Genomic DNA, 19,406 nt, shown 5'->3' with positions numbered 1-19,406 from the left:
TCACGGATGACTTCACACTGCACCTTTGAAGACTGAAGTCTGATGTTTGATTTTTGTCTTTGCTGGCTTGTTGCTTTAAGAGCACCCATCCCCCTTCTCGCTTGAGCCACTGTGCCCTGTCAGTCATCCTGAAATACACTAGGGTGCTTGTCAGGCGGTTTGCTCACAGAGTCGTCATAAGCCAAATTGTGAGCCACAACCGTGGCACCGGCTTTATAAACACAAGGAGCTGCTTAGGCAGTGGCTCAGTGTCTCTGTGGGCCAAACTGTGTCCCGCCACAGGTGAGTCAAGTGTCAACTTTTTAAAATTAGACTTTGGCCATAAGGCAAACCCCATTATGGGCAGATTATTTGCCTGGTTAGATGACTTTGGGGGAATGAAGAGACATGATTTCTCTAGAATGGGATGACTGGGAACTAGGTTGTGCACTTAGGACTTTCATAAGGAAGTCTCCTTTTAGTTATCCTGAGGTCGAGACTTTGTGAAAGCTCAGATTTTAAAAATCTACCATTCAGAGTGGATCTGCAGGCATTTCAGACTTAGATACAAATGCAATGTTCAAACAGTTTTTTTTCCTTGTGTAACAGCCTAGGCTGACTCAGTTGAGCAGAAGCTCAGTTCTGCTATTTGGAGTGTTTGATAGTGACATTAAAGACAGTGTGAAAACAGTTCTTGTGCGCCGGTGCCCAGACTACAGTAGTCTTACACAGAGCATTTAAAAATTCCAGGGTAACAGGACCTTTACTATTTGAGTAACTGTACACGAGGCACCAGGGACTTCACATTCTTTTAATATAAAACTTGCGCAGTGAGCAGTTTATTTGTGCAAACAATTTGGTTTCTATTATCAGCCTCTGAACTTAAATCGTGTGTGTCACTTGTGCCACTTGTATGCAGCCTTAAGTATTTGTGAAGAGAGAACCAACAAAGCCAGAAGGAATTCGTGGACTTGGATAACTTGTGTGTTGATGTGGAGTTAAAATTTTTAAGGCTTTATCTAGTGCAAGACTAGGGAAAATGACTGTCTTTGTGGATGTATAGAAAGACAGTTTATCTATTCCTCGCCTGTTGTAGAGAGGACTTAAGGTGCTTACAAGGCTACACAAAATTCAGGGTAAGCTAAATTAAATGTGGTGTGAAAAAGAAAGGAAAAAAGTGTGAGAATATAAAACATCCAAGAACGAGACTGAACAGGGAAAAAGAGGGGGTTCCCAACCGTGGCTCGACAGAAGAGATAGTATAGCTTTGTATTTATCGTGTGTGTGTGTGTGTGTGTGTGTGTGTGTGTGTGTGTGTGTGTGTGGCATTTATTCCATACAGAAGTCTTAGAGAGGGATTTTGGGCAAACCTCCTTGCCCTGGGGCAGTCTTGAGTGAGAAAATGCTGTTGGATTGTAAAGATGAAGTGGTCATTAAACATCATTTATGTTTCGGTGGAAATAAAAGTGGAGCAAACCTGCCCTTTCGAATCACCAGCTGATTTATGTGGCCTCAGGTTTTCTAGGAGCAGGGAAAAAAGGCCTGTTCCTTAATTCAGAAACAGACTAGAGAGGCTTGGTGTTTGGGGAAATACTGAGTTGTCTAAATAGAGTTAAGCATCTACATAGCAGAGCAGCTCTGACCAAATCACTGTTGAAAACAAGACGTATTTACATAGGGATTGTACACATGTCTGTGGATAGAAGCTCCTTGTGTTTTGTCTCATGCCTTGTTGTAATGTGGCTAGTTGCTTTTCTCCTTTTTTACTCTGATTTTTTGTGTTTGAGACAGGGTCTTACTCTCTAGACCTGGCCTTGAAATCAGAGATGCACCTGCCTCGTCTCCCAAGTGTTGAGATTAAAGATGCGCCTGCCCTGTCTCCTTGAGTGCTGAGATTAACAGTCATTTCGTTCTTTTTCTTTCTTTCTTTTCCTTTGTTTCCTATAGACAGGGTTTTTCTGTGCTGCCTGGCTCTTCCAGGAACTCACTCTGTAAACCAGGCTGCTCCCTAACTCACAGAGATCGGGTGCCTTTGCCTCCTGAGTGCTGGGATCAAGGGTGTGCACCACCACCATCCGGCTGCCATTTCAGTCTTTTTTTTTTTTTTTTTTTTTTTTTTTTTTTTCTGGAGCTGGGGACTGAACCCAGGGCCTTGCACTTGCTAGGCAAGCGCTCTACCACTGAGCTGAATCCCCAACCCCGCCATTTCAGTCTTAAACTGCAGTAATAGAGACTAGTTCTGGTCTTTATTGACCCAGTCAAGAACCAACTAGGGAATTGATACCTCCCTCCCATCTGTGTGTTCCAGAACAACCTCTGGGGCTGTACCTGGGGCTAAAACCACCAAACCCGTCACTATTTCAATGTACATTTAATTTGAATTTCAAATCCATTTAGGTCCAAACTAACTGGATCAGTGTCCCTGGGAACAAAGGTTTTGGGTAAGAGGAAGGAATTTAAAGATAAACTTGCTGGTGTTTTTTGATCTTCGAATAGCCACAAAACCTCTGCTGTCTTGAGAATTCTGGGCTCAGGGTGTTCCTCCTACTATGCTAGCCCTGACCTATGTAAATGAAAAAGAAATGATCATAGAAACTTCTGCTGCCAACACAGCATAGTACTGGAAAAGGATGAGAGAGCAGCAGTTAAAATTTTGCTAAGGCTCTTCATGAGTTTATTCAGACATGAATGTGACGAACTGGGTCAATGGTCAGAGTCTTCTTTTTCTTACTCTGTTATTAAAAATAACTTCAAGAAGAATTAAACAAATAGTATAACGTGCTCAGAAATTGTTTCTATAGTTTTGACAATAGACACATATATAGGCCAACTTTGAATTACTGGAAAGAAAAGTACACATCAAATCGATACCACAGTACTGAGTTACAAGTAGCATTGAATGAATTCATCAGGTATGTGGGATGACTGGGTAAACTGGACTCATAGGCTCGGATCCTGGGAAGTAAACATTATAAATAAGTCAGAGGGGCTTGAGAGACGGCTCAGTGGTTAAGGGCACTTGCTCTTCTTTCAAAGGATCTGTGTTTGATTCCTAGAACCCACGGGCTGACTCACAACCATTGTAACCCCAGTTATAGAGATCCAGCGTTGTCTTCTGGCCTGTGTGGCCACTGGACGCACACAGTGCACCTACGTGCAGGTTAAAATGCAGCTGGAGCCAGGCATGACTATACATACCTGTATGCCTAGCAGGTTCCAGTCTGAAGCAGGAAGTTGAGGCCACACAGGGCTATGCAATGAGACTCTGTCTGAAAAAGAGAATTCAAGTCGGGCTTGGGGACTGAAGTACTTGAGTGGTCCGTCCGAGTGGAGCTGATGTGCTGAGAACAGCCGAATGACTTCTGAATGAGTTCTTCAAAGAACCCTATCAGACCAACCCAGTGTTTCCTTTCCCTCCTCTCCTTTCTCCCCTTTCAATGTCCCAAGCCCAGACTTTTTTGTTTAAAAATTTTTGTTAATATTTGAAAATATTATATATAAATATATACACACATTTACATATATAATATATATAATACACACACATATACATATTATTAACTTGTGGGCTGGAGGAGATGGGTCAACCATCAAGAATGTATACTATTGTGGAGGATTGGGGTTCTGTTTCCTACACTCATGTCAGGCCACCTGTAATTCCAGATCTAGGGAATCTGATGCCTTCTTCTGGCCTCTGACACACACACAACACACACATGCACACACACAACACACGCACACACACACACTTTAAAGAAAATCAGCCCTAAAAGCTTGCAACTTGTTAAGTCCGACACAGAAACTAGGCATATAACCACCAGCATACTGCAATTAAATGCAGTGCTCTCTTCCGAGGTCGATTTCTTTAATCAGCTCCGGCTCCTCACAAGTGCTCATTGCTCTGTCCCTATCCTGTCCTTTCTACGGTGTCATGAATGGAATCAGTGGGTATGTATGTCACATACTCAGCGTGACATTTACGCCTTCCATTCATCTTGTGGCCTGAATCAACGCTTCACTGCTTTTTCTTGCATTAATACGGTGACTTAATCATATCATCAATGGTCTCATTGTTCCTGGATGTCTGAAATTTCTAGCTCTGTGTATTATGAATAAGGTCATCATGGATATTTTCATACATGACCACATGTAGACATACACTGTCGTTTCTGTCACGTAGTTACTAAGAAGTGTATTTGGAGCTGGCTTGAATGGTCAAGAGTGCTTGCTGCTCCTTCCTGAGGGCTTGAGTTCACTTATATCAGGGAGATCACAACCAGCTCCAGGGGTCTGACAGGCTTCTGGCCTCTGAAAGCACTCACATACATGTGGTACACACACACACACACACGCACGCAAGCACACTTAAAAGAGAGTCAAGTCAAACTGGCCAGACTGTTGTCTAACTCGCGGGTAGCAGTTGTCACTAGCTGTGTGTGAGATCAAACTGGCCAGACTGTTGTCTAACTCACTGGTAGCAGTTGTCACTGGCTGTGTGTGAGATCTTGAGGTGTTTTTTGCCTTTGATCTTACTTACTAATCTTTTCCGTTTTAGCTATTCTAGATGACATTTGGTAGAGTCTGTCTTGAGTTTAATTTTCATTTCTCCAAGTGATAGTGAGCATTTTCAGATAGTAAGTGTCACTAGAGAGATGCGACTTGAATTTTACAGATATCACTGAACGTCTAGAATTGCTAAAATGAAAAAAAATCAACATACTTGTTGATCAGGTATAGACAGGGCTTGGTTAGATTTTGATTCAATTCTTTTGCATGGAATACTTCATAGGTGGTGTGACATCATTCCCACTGAAGAGCGTCTGGCCAGTCTCACTGTCAGAGTAAGACTGATCAGTGAGTCCAGTCTCTGTGTAGTCCCCAGTGTTCCTTAGTAAACACTCCCTAAGAATCTTGGCTTTCGCTGATGGTCATTGTCTAGAACTATTAGCATAAGATTATAAATAGTCATTGTTACCATTCTATAGTTCTTCATGTTTTTTATTGCTTGGATTTATCCTATAAAAACCTCTTCATTGGGGTTGGGGATTTAGCTCAGCGGTAGAGCGCTTGCCTAGCAAGCGCAAGGCCCTGGGTTCGGTCCCCAGCTCCAAAAAAAAAAAGAAAAAAAAACCCTCTTCATTGTTGTTGTTGTTGTTATTATTATTATTATTATTATTAATTACCCTAAAGCATAGCTCTCATTTCCCCGTATTCATCAAGTTTCAGGAACTAGGTTTCTTAACAATTTTGAAAGGTGACTGTTGACTCTTTCTTGAACTAATTTTAATAACTCATTTATCCTTTGTTCTACTGTAATTTCTATTCCATTCAGTGCTCATATTTGGGTTTGTAAGAAGCTTTTGGTTCCTCAGCTCTTTAAAGTTAAAGTTTACCTATTTAACTTTATTTACATTTTAAAAATTTCAATTAAAATCCAGCCACTTTGTCCCCCGGCTCTTGAGCTCTTGACTAGACTCAGTGGGATTTACTTCCCCACATAAGAAGTCCCCAGTCCTTCCTGGTTTTGTACGTCTCCTGACTCTGCTCCTGGGAGTTTCTTTCTTCCTTATGGGGAGTAGCAGTTAGGGAACAGTCTATCCACTAGGGGTACCAGTGCTGTCCCTCCCAATGTTTAGCAACACAGCTAGAGAGTAGTTAATTCTCAGAAAGAGTATAAATGGTCTATACTAACACTTTCAAGTATAGAACTATAAGGTGTAATTTAAGGAGGCCAGCCCTTGAAGCTGCTACTCATAAGGCATCTGCAGCTGAGAGCAGGGAGCAGGGGGCTAATGGATGCATGCATGGCAGTGATATCTGAGCTGAGAGCAGGGAGCAGGGGGCTGATGCATGCATGCACGACAGTGATATCTGCAGCTGAGAGCAGGGAGCAGGGGCTGATGCATGCTGCATGCATGGCAGTGATTTCTGCAGCTGAGAGAAGGGAACAGGGGGCTGATGCATGCTGCATGCATGGCAGTGATATCTGCAGCTGAGAGCAGGGAACAGGGGGCTGATGCATGCATGCATGACAGTGATATCTGCAGCTGAGAGCAGGGAGCAGGGGCTGATGCATGCTGCATGCATGGCAGTGATTTCTGCAGCTGAGAGAAGGGAACAGGGGGCTGATGCATGTATGCTAATGACATCTTTCTCCACTCTATTTAAAAGAAATGTTTGTTATGGATGAAGTTGGGCAGCTTTTATTTGTATATATTTTTGTGTGTGAATGAGAAGCTAATTTTAATCGTATTTAATGTTACTATTTATTGATCCTGTGACATGAAATATAAGTCAAGTATAATTTGCTATGCATCATGTTCCTGGGCATAGTGCTTTGTTTTGCTAACGTCACTAAAGTTTTGAGTTTTGATTTTCTTTTCGTTGCTGTTGTCATGGTTGTTTCTTGACCCTCCCCCCTTTGTGGTCTTTGACGTACTTTTCCATCTCCCCTCTTTTGACTTTGCAGTTCTTACCCGCTCCTTTACCCCTCTCAATCTCTTTCTCAGATTCTCACCAGGCTGGTCTTAAGCTCACGGTCCCCCGCCTCATTCTCTATGGTGCTGGGACCACAGGTGCATACCAGCACACCAAACTTGCACCCTTTTAAAAAGGATGAGTGTGTATGTGTGCGAGGTGTGTGTGTGATCATGTGGGTCATATTTGTGCAGATGTCCACAAAGACTAGAAAAGGGTGGTAGGTTCCTTGGAGCTGGAATTACAGGCAGTTGTGACCATCCCAACATGGTTCTGGGAACTGAACTCAGCTCTTCTGAAAGAGGAGCAAGCATTGTTAATCACTGCGCAATCTCTCCAGTGCCCTAGCGTGCACTCTTCATTAAATAGAGAATATATATATGTATATATATAATATTCATATATATTTGTGTGTTTTATGTGTGTTATGTGAGCACACATGTATAATTGTTTTATTGGGCTTCTTCTCTATTATTGATTACGACATATGCTTGGGTCTTTATTTTCCAGTTTTTCTTTTCTCTTCCTCTTTCATTGTCTCTCTCTCTCTCTCTTTCTTTCTTTCTTTCTTTCTTTCCTTCTTCTTCTTCTTCTTCTTCTTCTTCTTCTTCTTCTTCTTCTTCTTCTTCTTCTTCTTCTTCTTCTTCTTCTTCCTTCCTCCTCTCTCCCTCCCTCCCTCTCTCTCTCTCTCTCTCTCTCTTTCTTTCTTTCTTTCTTTCTTTCTTTCTTTCTTTCTTGTTTTGAGACAGGGTCTTTCTACATAGCTCTGGCTGTCCTGGAGCTTTCTCTGTAGCCCAGGTTGGCCTTGAACTCAGAGATCTTTCCCTCCCAAACACACACTGAAGATGTGTGCCCTCACACTTGGCTTTATTTTCCAGTTCACTTGTTGAGTTTCTATCTTTTATACTGCAAGAGCTGTCTGAGAAGTCATAGGTAGCCAGCAGCCTTTAGTCTGCTCGTGGCACTGAACAATTGTTCATCCACTGTCGTTAGTTTCTAGGAAACGGTGTCTTTTGTGGTGCAGTACCCCCCAGCACACTGCAGGGCAAGCTCTCCTAGGTGTCAGCCTCAGAACTGGACCTCTGTCTGCTTGACTAGTTGTGGTTGTGTTAATTAGACAAGCTTAGTTGCTGACAGAGGGCTTAGTTGCTCTCATTGTCCTGATCTTTGCCACCACTCTTGTGAGTCTGTGCTATCAAACTGGGTTTGTACAGGGACAGATCCCCTTGAGTGTTTTATTTATTTATTTATTTATTTATTTATTTATTTATTTATGTGTGTGTGTGTGTGTGTGTGTGTGTGTGTGTGTGTGTATTGGGGGCACGGTGCACAGTGTCTGTGTAACCTTGAGAGTCAGTTCTCCCCTACGACCATGTGCATACATAACTAGAACTTAGTTGTCAGTCTGGGTGTTAAGCATCTTTACCCACTGAGTCACGCATGCCCTACTGTGATCCCTATACCTTCCTAACCTTCCGTCATAGTGCCCTTCTGCACAGGACCCTTGGAGAGGAATGTCAGGGACAGTGGCACTCAGTTTTAGAAAGTATTAGTTACTATTGTGGAATATTTATTTCTTTGTAGCATGGATAATAACAAGTTTCATTGAAGGTGGTGCTTTTTTTTTAAAGATTTATTTATTTATTTTAAGTATAGTACACTGTAGCTGTCTTCAGACACACCAGAAGGGGGCATCGGATTCCATTACAGATGGTTGTGAGCCACCATGTGGTTGCTGGGAATTGAACTCAGGACCTCTGGAAGAACAGTTAGTGTTCTTAACCACTGAGCCATCTCTCCAGCCTGAAGGTAGTGTTTTTAATTTCATGTGTTTTGTTTGTTTAGAAGGCATCTTAGATGTTAGGATGATAATTAGATTCCCAGAGGGGTCTGTGCCAGAAGGCTGTGCAAACAGAGAGAAGGCTGCATTGGTTATCTCTGAGCGTGTAAGTTAAGTGTGGTAAGGTTTTGTTTTGTAATTATATATAATTAAATAACATAAATGTTTATATTATGAATGTTTATTATTATATATGTTTATATAATATATAACATACATAGATAATTATGCTATTCTTATATATTATATATAAATTTTAAATATAAACATAGATATTTGTATGGGCATATATAGGTGTAAGTGCACCACGGTGGTGTATGTGGAAGATACATAGAAGACAACTCACAGGAGCTCATTCTTCTGTCCAGTGAGTTCCAGAGATGGAACTCACGTTGCTTGGTAGCAAGCACCTCTGCTGCAAACCCATCTGACTGGCCTAGCGTGTATGCGGCTTTAAGTGGACTGAGTGAAATCTCAAAGATGAGAGGGTGTTTGCGCAGGGGCTACTGGGCAGGGACACTCCAGGCAGAAAGAATAGAGTAAAAGTCTAAGGGTGTAACTGCTATACTCTATTAAGAGAACTTCAAATTCTTTACGTGGGGGGCGGGGTACAGGAGGTATGCCAAAGAGAAAGGGAGAGATTTGGTAAGGCAGGCTAGAACGAATTACTGAGTCATTCAATGAAGTCTGAATTTTGTTTGTTTGTTTATTTGTTTTTTGCAACAGGGTCTTACTATGTATCCTCGCTGTCCTGGAATTTACATAGATCCACCTGCCTCTGCCTTTTGAGTGCTGGGATTAAAGGCATGATCCAACATGTACCCACATATACAAAATACATTCAAAAAAGATATCCGTTCAGGAATAATTTGGAGGGTAAATTAAAGGAGTCAAAACTGGAAAAGGGGAGACCAAGTGGGATATTTCTGTCAACTCTGAATAATCCGGAGAGACTTGACTAAGGAAGGCCGGGGGTGGGGGTGGGAGGGCATGGGATAGCATTGGCCAATATGAGAGTTACTAGGGAGACACAATATGGTCTTTTCACTGCCCTAATATGAAGAGAGTAAAAGAGCATTTTAGAAGCTGCTGGGATTGGTGTCCAGCCTTAGGATGATGTCTTTAATGTGATTTAGAACTAAAAAAAAAAAAAACAAAAAACAGAAAAACAAAAAAAACCTACTTTTTTTTTATTTGAGACAGGGTTTCACTGTGTATTCCTGACTGGCGTGGAGCTCACAGAGATCCACCTGCTTCTGCTTCCTGAGTACCAGGATCAAAAGCATGTGCCGCCAACTGTATCCAGGGGAAAGAGCGTAAACTCTGTCTGTAAGGCAGCCTAGTGACCGAGGTCCTGAAGCGCGTGAGAGAACCGGGACTAAACAGATGGCTCTGTGAGTCAGAGGCTGTAAATAGAGCTGAAACTCTACAGCGAGCCAAGCCTGTTCTAAATGAGCGATACAATGGGATCAGAGAACAGAATGTGAGGGATGAGCCCTTGGGTGGGACCTCCATGCCTAAGAAGCCAGGAAAGGTTAAGCCACAACAGACCCTGGGAGAGATGGTCACAAGGAAGGGGAGCTTTCACACCAGGGGAAAAAGCTTCCACTTCCTAGAGAAATGCGTAGTCGGGAGGATGGAAAACAGTTCAAAGGAGTTATCAGCTACATAGAGTCATAGGGAAACCTAAAAACTGCTCGTAAATAGTGACCTCAGATGGTTTGATTTAAAGATTCTGCAGGGTTTTAAAAATGTTAAAGAGAAAGCACACACACCCCAACTCCCTCCTCTAAAACCCAGGGCTTAGAGATATGTGAAAAATTTAAAACAGTTCCATACAACTGGTCCCCCCCCCCAGGCCTCTACTGATTTCTGAGAAGTGGATGCAGCGTTTTCAAGGTCCGTGGCCTGATTTTCTTTATGCCACCAAGCTGGCTTCTATTTATCTCCAGAGAACAAAGAAGAAATATGATTTTGAAAAAAAAATACATTCTGTCTCCCCTTTTCTGAACCAATCTATTTATCTAAATATATGAGTGAGTGTGTGTGGCACGGTGCTTTGTGTGGCTATCAGAGAACTTTTGGGTGGTGGGGGACTCAGTCTTTCCTTCTACTATGTGGGTCCTGGGGGTTGAACTCAGTACTCAGACCTAGTGGCAAGCGCCCTTACCAGCTCAGTTAGCTTGCAGGCCTGAATTTTACATCAAAATAAGCTTTATTTTACATCGAAATAAATTTGAGGTATTTATTTATTTATTTATTTATTTATTTATTTATTTATTTATTTACATCCCAAGTGCTGCCCCCTCCTGGTAGCCCCCTCATATAGTTCCTTCCCCTCTTCTTTGCCTCTGAGAGGGCAGCCCCCTATATCCTCCCACCCTGGGGCATCAAGTCTCTACAAGATTAGACACATCCTCTCCCACTGAGGCTAGTAATGGCAGCCCTCTGCCACATATGTGCCAGGGCCCTAAGACCAGCCTGTGTATCCTCAATTTCTGGGAGCTCTCAGGGGTCCAGGTTAATTGACACTGTTGGTCTTCCTGTGGGGTAGCTATCTCTTTGAGGGCCTTTAATCTTTCCCCTTACTCTTCCATAGGGGTCCCTGATCTCCGTTCAAAGTTCGTCTGTGGTTATCCTCATCTGTCGCGGTCAGGTGCTGGGTAGAGACTCACAGAGGATAACGAAGCTAGGCTCTTGTCTGCAAGCACAACATAGCATCATTAATAGTGTGAGGGATTGGTGCCTGTCCATGGAACGGGTCTCAGAATGGGCCGGCCACTGGCCTGCCGTTCCTTCAGTCTCTGCTCATCTTTGTGCCTGCATTTCTTTTAGACAGGACCAATTTTGGATCGAAAGTTTTGTAGGTGGGTTAGTGTCCCCATCTCTCCAATGGGGGTCGTGTCTGGCTACCGGAGGTGGTCTTTTCAGGTTCCATATCACCACTGTTGGGCATTTCGGCTAACGTCACCTGCAATGACTCCTGGGAGCCTCTCTCATCCCAGGTCTCTGGGACTCTAGAGAATCCCTTAACCCCACCGGGCATCTGCATATTCCCGTTCATTCTCCTGGCCTACTGGACCTCTCTTCTCTCTCCCCACCATACCTAATCCTGCCTTCCCTATTCCCCTTGCTCTCCTCTCTCCCATCCAGGTCCCTTCCCCCTCTGCCTCCCATGACTATTTTATTCCCCTTTATAAGTGGGATCCAAGCATCCTCACTTGGGCCTTCCTTCTTGTTTAGCTTCTTTGGGTCTGTGGGTTGTATCGTGAGTATTCTGAACTTTTTGACTAATATCCACTATCAGTGAGTACATACAATGCATGTCTTTTGGACCTGGGTTACCTAAGTCAGGAGGATATTTTATAGTTCCGTTTTTTTGGCTAGTTTTTGTTGTTGTTGTTGTTTGTTTGTTTGTTTGTTTGGAATCAAGGTCAATAAGAATTTTCTTCACTGTTCTCTTACTGTTCTGGGTCTTTCCAAACTGCCAGACCCCAGGAGACTTCATATACATTTGAGCTGTCTTATAATAAGACAGAGGGTTGAATCCATGGGCTCACTGGATCAGAGCAACAACAACAACAAATCATAGTCACCTTGAAAGTATGCATGGAGGCCATGTTACTCTTGGTTTGGTGGCTTAGACTTGGTGTGTTGCATGTTTAATAGCTGAATGTTATTTCTGTTCTGAATGATTCAGTAAAAGCTTCTCTGCTGCCTTACATTTTAGATTATCTTCTTTGGTTTCACTTTGACTAATTTAGTTCTTTGGCTTTTAGAAAAATGGATATAAAGGTTATATTTTTATAACCTTATAAAGGTTTATAAGGCAGTTTGATATTATGTTCCTCTCCTCATCCAAGGGCTCTTGGCCAGGTTTACAGTTGTGTAGTGAGCCTTAAATCCAATCAGAAAATTGTTGGCTAGCCCCATAATACTCATGATACCATTTCCCCAGTCGGCATGTTTGGTTAGGCTGGTCATTACTGTAATGTGGTGGTTTGAATGAAAATGGCTCCTATAGTTTATACATTTGAATACTTGGTTCCCAGTTGTTGGAACTGTTTGGGAAGAATTAGGAGGTATGGCCTTGTTGAAGGAGTTATGTTAGTAGGAGTAGGCTTTGAGGTTTCAAAAGCCCACACCATTTCTAGCTATCTCCCTCTGCCTTTTGCTTGTGTAAAATGTAAGCCCTCAAGCACTATGCCTGCCTACTACCATGCTCCCTGCCATGATGGTTGTGGACTCATCCTCTGAGACTTTAAGCATGCCCACATGAAGTGCTTTCTCTATGAGTTGCTTGGTCATGGTATCTCTTCACAGTAATAGAAAAGTATTAGAATAGAAAACCACTAAGGTATGTGGTTTGTAGAGTTCTTTGGCTTTTTAAGTAATACAAAGGTAACTGACATGCTGGGCTTGTATGGGATGGGATGGCGTTTTGATCTTGGGTCTACTGTTATTTTTATACAGTACAACATGTCCCTAAGTTAGAAGACATTACTATATAGAAAACATGGAAATTTCGCATGCTGAAAGGTTTAAAATATGTGCCTTTGTGAAATATATACTAAATGATATTTTATACAGTAACAGTTGCAGAGTGTGTCATCAGAGGAGGGGAGTGAGGTCATCGTGTGAAATTCTTATATGCAATGTTATTTTCAATTAAATCAGAAGTCAAACCATAGCTCTTTGCTTCCATTACATCACACAACAACAACAACAAGGGCAGGTTGCCAACATGGATCTGAAAGTAATGGTACTTACTACCAAGCCTGATAACCTGATTTTGTCCTTGGATTCCATATGGAAGACAGAGAGAACCAACTCCCACCAATTGTCCTCTGACCTTTATAAGCGCACTCTGGTATTCATGCTCCTCCTCAAAATAAATAAGTAAATCAATCAATAAGTGTAAAACAGAAAATTAGTCCCAATTAGCTATTTATAATCAGAGGGACTTAATACCTCCATATAAGTAGAGGTCTTTTTTCTTTGTTTTACATCATATTGGTCAGAGCAATCCCCCCCTTCCATTTTAGTTTTTGTTTAGGGATACATGTGAGGAAACAAGCTGAATCTTGGAAGCACATATTTTAATTTTGTTTAGATTTTGCACAGCTCACCATTGTGGGAGGAGTAAAGAGATCAATTTGATGATTTCTCAAAGAACATCAGTGTACTGACTGGTTTTGTGTGTCAACTTGACACGAGCTGGATTTATCACAGAGAAAGGAGCCTCCCTTGAAACGCCTCCATGAGATCCAGCTGTAAGGCATTTTCTTAGTGATCAAGTTGGGAGGACCCAGCCCCTTGTGGGTGGTGCCATCCCTGGGCTGGTTTCTATAACAAAGAAGACCAAGCAAGTCAGGGGACACAAGCCAGTAAGCAACACCCCCCCCCCATGATCTCTGCTTGAATTCCAGTCCTGACTTTCTTTGTTGTTGAACAACAATGTGGAAGTGTAAGCTGAATAAACCCTTTGCTCCCCAACTTGCTTCTTGGTCATGATGTTTGTGCAGGAATAGAAACCCTGACTAAGACAATCAATAAGATGACCATTCCAAGATTCAATAAACAGAGCTTCAAATCTAGGCAGTTCCTAAAAGTTTTGGTTACAATGTGCCTGTGATATCCAACATCTGTTCTAATGTAGACTGTTTGACTCTGTTGGATCGTGAAGTCTTGGAAGCCGAGGTAATGCAAAAGCACTGTCTCCAGGATAATGGCCCTTAGTGCATTACAACGGTGGCTCCCGCTCAGGAGCACGGAGCAAGCCTCTAATACACCACCCCTGGAACTGGTTACAAGGTTGTAGTTCAGATTTTTTTCCCCCTCTAGCATTGTTCAGGCATGTTGCATTCCTAATTAGTCCACGTGTAGGAATTACGCTTTAGATTTTAGTCAAGAGACCTGATACAAGGAGGCACCGGAGGGAAACTCTGCTTGAGACTCTAGTTACGAGGATGGAGAGAAAGCAGTTTTGAATAGTAATCATGGGCTCTGTAGATGAACGATGCTTAAACTAAATGTTCATAAGCAGATCCAGCTGTCTCACCGAAGATGGGAGAATGGCATCAACTAACCCTTCTGAGCTCTTGCTCGGGGCCTGAGCTCTGGGCTAAATTATTTAGGATATGTACGCCTATGTACGACTTATTTCACCTTGAAAACTCTTGAGGAGGGTACTCTTATGCTTTGTGTTTAACAGATGGTGAAATGAATATTCAGAGGGAACCCAGCAGCTTGTCTATAAAGTTCCCAGGGAAGGGCCTGGAGAAATGGCTGTGCGAGTAAAGATACTTAGCATCAGGGCTGACAAACTCCATCCTCACAGCCCACATGGTGGAAGGATAGAGCCAATTTTCATAGATGTTCTCTGACTTCCAAACTTGTACTCTGTGTGAGTGTGCATGTGTGCGTGTGTGTGTGTGTGCATGTGTGTGTTCATGTGCATGTATGTTTGTGTATGTGCATTCATGTACATGTATATGAGTATGTGTGTATTCATGTGCATATATGTGTGTATATTCATGTGCATGTATGTGTTTATACATGTAAATAAACATATAAATGTAAAAGCAAGGGTCCTGGTGAGGAGAGAGCAGAGTTTGGGTTTTTACCTAGGTAGTCCAGTGTCAAATCACTGAGACCCAACAGTACTGAAATGTTGGGGAACTTAAGAACCCTTTAGCAGAGTGTTTTTGGGGGTGGGCAGGATGTCTTGAACTGGCTGCCACGTATTGCTCTGCTATAGTAGAGCTGAAATCTAGCCTTCCTTTGCTTGTACAAACCATGAACCTTCCTGCTGACATCTGCAGGATTGGAATTACTTTGACAGTGTCATGCATTTCCAGTTCTTCTGCCTGGATAGGGCACATTTTTATAACTCACTCAAAGGCAGCTATCAGTGTGCTATCATGTTAATTACTTTCTCATATTGATGTGATACAACTTACAGAGGAAAGTGTTGACAGTCCCTTTGTCACAGAAGCATGGTAGCAGGAGGCTGTCTGAACACAGTCACACAGGAGAGGAGAGAGGGAGAGGAGGGGGTTGGGGAGAGGGGAGAGGGTTGGGGGAGGGGAGGAGAGAGAGAAAAGAGGGGGGGATTTGCAGGAATTGGAGCGAGGTTATAAATTCTCGAAACCTTTGTGAAGCACTTCGTCCATCCAGGGTGCACATCCTAAAGATTCTGTAACTTCCCAAATGGCACCACCAACTGGAGCTCAAGTGCGAATACCTAGACCCGTGGGGACACGACTCATTCAACGTCTTTCTTTTTCTCCCTCTGTGGCTGACCGTGCTAAGCAAGTGCTCTACCACTGAGTCACACCATTGCCCTTGCAGTCCTAGATGGAGTATGAGCATCTATATTTCTTCTTTTTCTTAATGTGACCTTTAAAAATTTTTTATTGGATATTTTATGTATTTAAATTTCAAATGTTATTCCCTTTCCCCCCTCTCCCATAGCCCCTCCCCCTTCCCTCTGCTTCTATGACGATGATCCCACTTCCACCCACCACTCCCACCTCAACACCCTGGCTTTCTCCTACACTGGGGAGATGAACCTTCACAGGACCAAGGGTTTCTCCTCCTATTGATGCCAGACAATGCCATTGTCTGCTGCATATGCAGCTGGAGCTATGGGTCACTTTATGTGTACTCTTTGGTTGGTGGTTTAGTCCCTGGGAGCTCTGCGTGGTCTGGTTGGTTGATATCGTTGTTCTTCCTATGGTGTTGCAAAACCCTTCAGCTCCTTCAGTCCTTTCTCTAACTCCTCCATTGTGGTCCCTGTGCTCAGCTGCAAGCATCCTCATCTGATCAGTAAGGCTCTGGCAGAGCCTCTCAGGAGACACCCGTATCTGGCTCTTGTCAGTAAGCACTTATGGCATCAGCAATAGTGCCTGGTTTTGGTGGCTGCATATGGGATGGATCCCCAGGTGGGGCAGTCTCTGGATGGCCTTGCCTTCAGTCCCTACTCCACTCTTTGTCCCTGTATTTCCTCCTGTGAGTATTTTGTTCCCACTTCTAAGGACTGAAGCATCTACATTTTGGTCTTCCTTCTTCTTGAACTTCATATAGTCTGTGAATTGTTTCTTGGGTATTCTGAGATTTTGGGCTAGTATCCAATTATCAGTGAGTGAATAGCATGTGTGTTGGGTTATCTCACTCAGGATGATATTTTCTAGTTCATTCCATTTGCCTATGAATTTCATGAAGTCATTATTTTTGATAGCTGAGTAGGGCATCTGGGTTCTTTCCAGCTTCAGGCTATTATAAATAAGGCTGCTATGAACATAGTGGAGCATGTGTCCTTGTTATATGTTGGAGCATCTTTTGGATATATGCCCAGGAGTAGTATAGCTGGATCCTCAGGTAGTACTATGTCCAATTTTCTTAGGAACCACCAGACTGATTTCCAGAGTAGTTGTATCAGCTTGTAATCACTGACAAAGGGGCTAAAACCATCTAATGGAAAAAAGACAGCATTTTCAACAAATGGTGCTGGTTCAACTGGAGGTCAACATATAGCAGAATGCAAATTGACCCATTCTTATCTCCTTTTACAAAGCTTAAGTCTAAGTGGATCAAGGACCTTCACATAAAACCAGATACACTGACACTAATAGAGGAGAAAGTGGGAAGAGCTTCAAACACATAGGCACAGGGGAGAATTTCCTGAACAGAACACCAATGGCTTATGCCTCACAAAGTTGCGAAGTTTCTATAAGAACATCTATATTTCTCTTCCCTGGTAAAAACCTCTGAGACCAGCAGGCCTCTTTCCAGGGCTCTCACACCAGCCACACTTCTTTATTTATGTGTACGTGTGTGCATCTGTGCATCTGTGTTCCAGGTCTATGCAGTGCCTTTGGAGACCAGAAGATGGTGTCAGATCCGCTGGAGCTGGAGTTGTGAGTTGCCAGGCCTGGGTGCTGGAAACCAAATTCAGGTCTAGAAGATCACTAATTGCCCTAGATTGCAGAGCCATTTTCCTAGCCTGCACTTTTATTTCCCTTTATTTTGTGGGGAGCTACAAAACTCCCTATCAAGGGAAATCCTGAGTGAATGTGTTGTTTGACATGACCCAACCACGTCAAGACCACAGACCCATGGGAAATTGGTAGAGGCTTCTACTTATGGGTCAGTCATGGAAATGAGATAGCCCTCCTCTGGTGCCAAGGTGAGAGCTTATGAGCGATCTATGTGTGCAAACACTAGCAATGTCAATTTCCTCCTCCCAGATATTTACAGCCTGAGACTGCTAACCTACGAAGATCTTCTATGGAGACTAGCAAGTTAGCCCATACCCCCAGCTAAACCTCATAAACCTGCTGGAGGTGCAGTGGTACACTCCATCAGGTGTACACAGCCCACTTGATCAGCCCTTTTGCTTATATCTGTGGTTTCTTCAGTACCATTGGCTATCTTTGTTGCCTGGATGCTCCTAGGCAGGGTTTCGGAGTCATGACAGGTTTTCATTTCCATGTGTGTGCAGTGTGTCTGTGTGTGTTGGTGTTTGTGTGCGTGTGGTCGTGTGCATGTGCGTGGGAAGATGGGGTGGATGTTGAGAATTATCCTCAGTTTTGTTTCCACATTATTCCCGGAGTCAGGGTCTCTCAATCAAACCCAGAGCTCACCAGTAAGGCTAGTCTCACTGGCCAGCTTGGGGTTGCTCATCTCTGGTTTCTGAGGCTGGAATCACAGGTGCCATACCCACCTGGTATTTTATGTGGACTCTGGGACTGACCCATCTCACTAACCCACTCTGTTCCCTTTCATGCTGGTGATCTCCTCTGCCCCCTCCTTTTGAGACAAAGTTCCCACTTTGTAGTCCTGGCTGGCCTCGAACTCACAGAGATCCACCTGCTGGGATAAAAGGCTTATGTATATTTGTTCCTGGCCCTAGCATTTATATTTTCAGTCCACACCGAATTTCCCAAACTCTGCTCTTACATATCAGATTCGAATACAGGTTACCTAGTGCACATCTTCATGTTTTTAGACTCTTTTACCATTGTGTCTACCCTCACCCCAGTTAATGGCAACTTTCTGTCCAGTTGCTCCAGCCAAAAAACCTTAAAGGATATCATTTCTCTCCATCTTATAGACTCAGGAATTCCAATCGACTCAAGCATCAAAACGTATCTGCCATCGGCCTGATACAGCCACTTCTGTTGCAATTATTCAGGTCTGGGACATGATGATAGTTTCCAATTTCCATAGTCAGTTTGATTGGAGGAAGACTCCCCCAGGAGGACCGCAGTTTGGTGTGCCAGTGAGGACGAGTCCAGATACGCTCAACCGAGGGGTGGTGGGAAAGCAGTACTCTAATGTGGCAGGCAGCACCACAAGGGCTGGGGTACAAGACTGAGGCGAAGGGAAGGCTAAAGACAGCTGCATTCTCCCTTCCTGTGCTTCTTGATCAATGCCACAGACCAAGCCTCTCTCAAAGCCAGGCCCTGCTGAGTTTGAAAAGGGCTTTCTGGAGGGTTGGGAACTAGAGGGTTGTGTTCTAGGGAAGCCTTAGATTCTGTAAGCAGAGTGTAATTAGGAATTCTGGTGGGAGTGTGGAAGTCTGGAATGCCAATAGAAATGTGCTCTCCTAATACTCTTCTCTGCTGTTGCTAGACCATGAGTGAAACACAGCATGGGAGGTGCTGGAATAGAAACACACTCAGGGTGTGCTGGCTTGTACCGATGTATGACAAACTCATGCCTCTAGTGATCCCCCACAGTTGACTGCATTTAAAAATGAGTATTAATTTTAAAGGTAATTCAAATTTAATTTCAAGCAGGGTGATATAGTGAAAGTTCAGCCATTTTGTGGAAAAAGAGATGGGGAAGGATGCAATGGGTGGGTTTGCCTTGTCTTGAGTTTTGTTGCCAGAGAGATCTATTACTACAACTGAGAGAGTTATTCTGGCTGGGCTTCTGAAAACTGTAATTTTATCCCAGTCTGTCTCTCACCAAATCTATATTTCTCCCACTTTATAAAACCATTAGATAGGGGTTAAAAAGTGGTAGATTTCAAACCAGTCTCAACAAGACCTTTATAAAAGCAAACACCCCATTATATGGTATCTAAGTCCTTCCTTATTCT

The 19,406-nt window shown here is 43.1% G+C and overlaps 1 protein-coding gene across 1 annotated transcript in view; it reads left to right on the top strand.

The window, feature by feature from the left end:
• The first annotated feature begins 205 nt into the window (after positions 1–205).
• Positions 206–19,406, top strand: part of Ctnna3 (catenin alpha 3) — a 1,495,245-nt gene continuing 1,476,044 nt past the window's right edge. Inside the window, exon 1 of the mRNA XM_032888434.1 lies at positions 206–282. The gene's annotated coding sequence lies outside the window, so the exon portion shown is untranslated. The remainder of the gene's footprint in view (positions 283–19,406) is intronic.

This window comes from Rattus rattus, chromosome 18, assembly GCF_011064425.1.
Source record: "Rattus rattus isolate New Zealand chromosome 18, Rrattus_CSIRO_v1, whole genome shotgun sequence".
Classification (NCBI taxonomy): domain Eukaryota; kingdom Metazoa; phylum Chordata; class Mammalia; order Rodentia; family Muridae; genus Rattus; species Rattus rattus.
The sequence above is the reverse complement of the archived record's forward strand: the minus strand, read 5'-3'. Positions and strand labels throughout refer to the sequence as shown.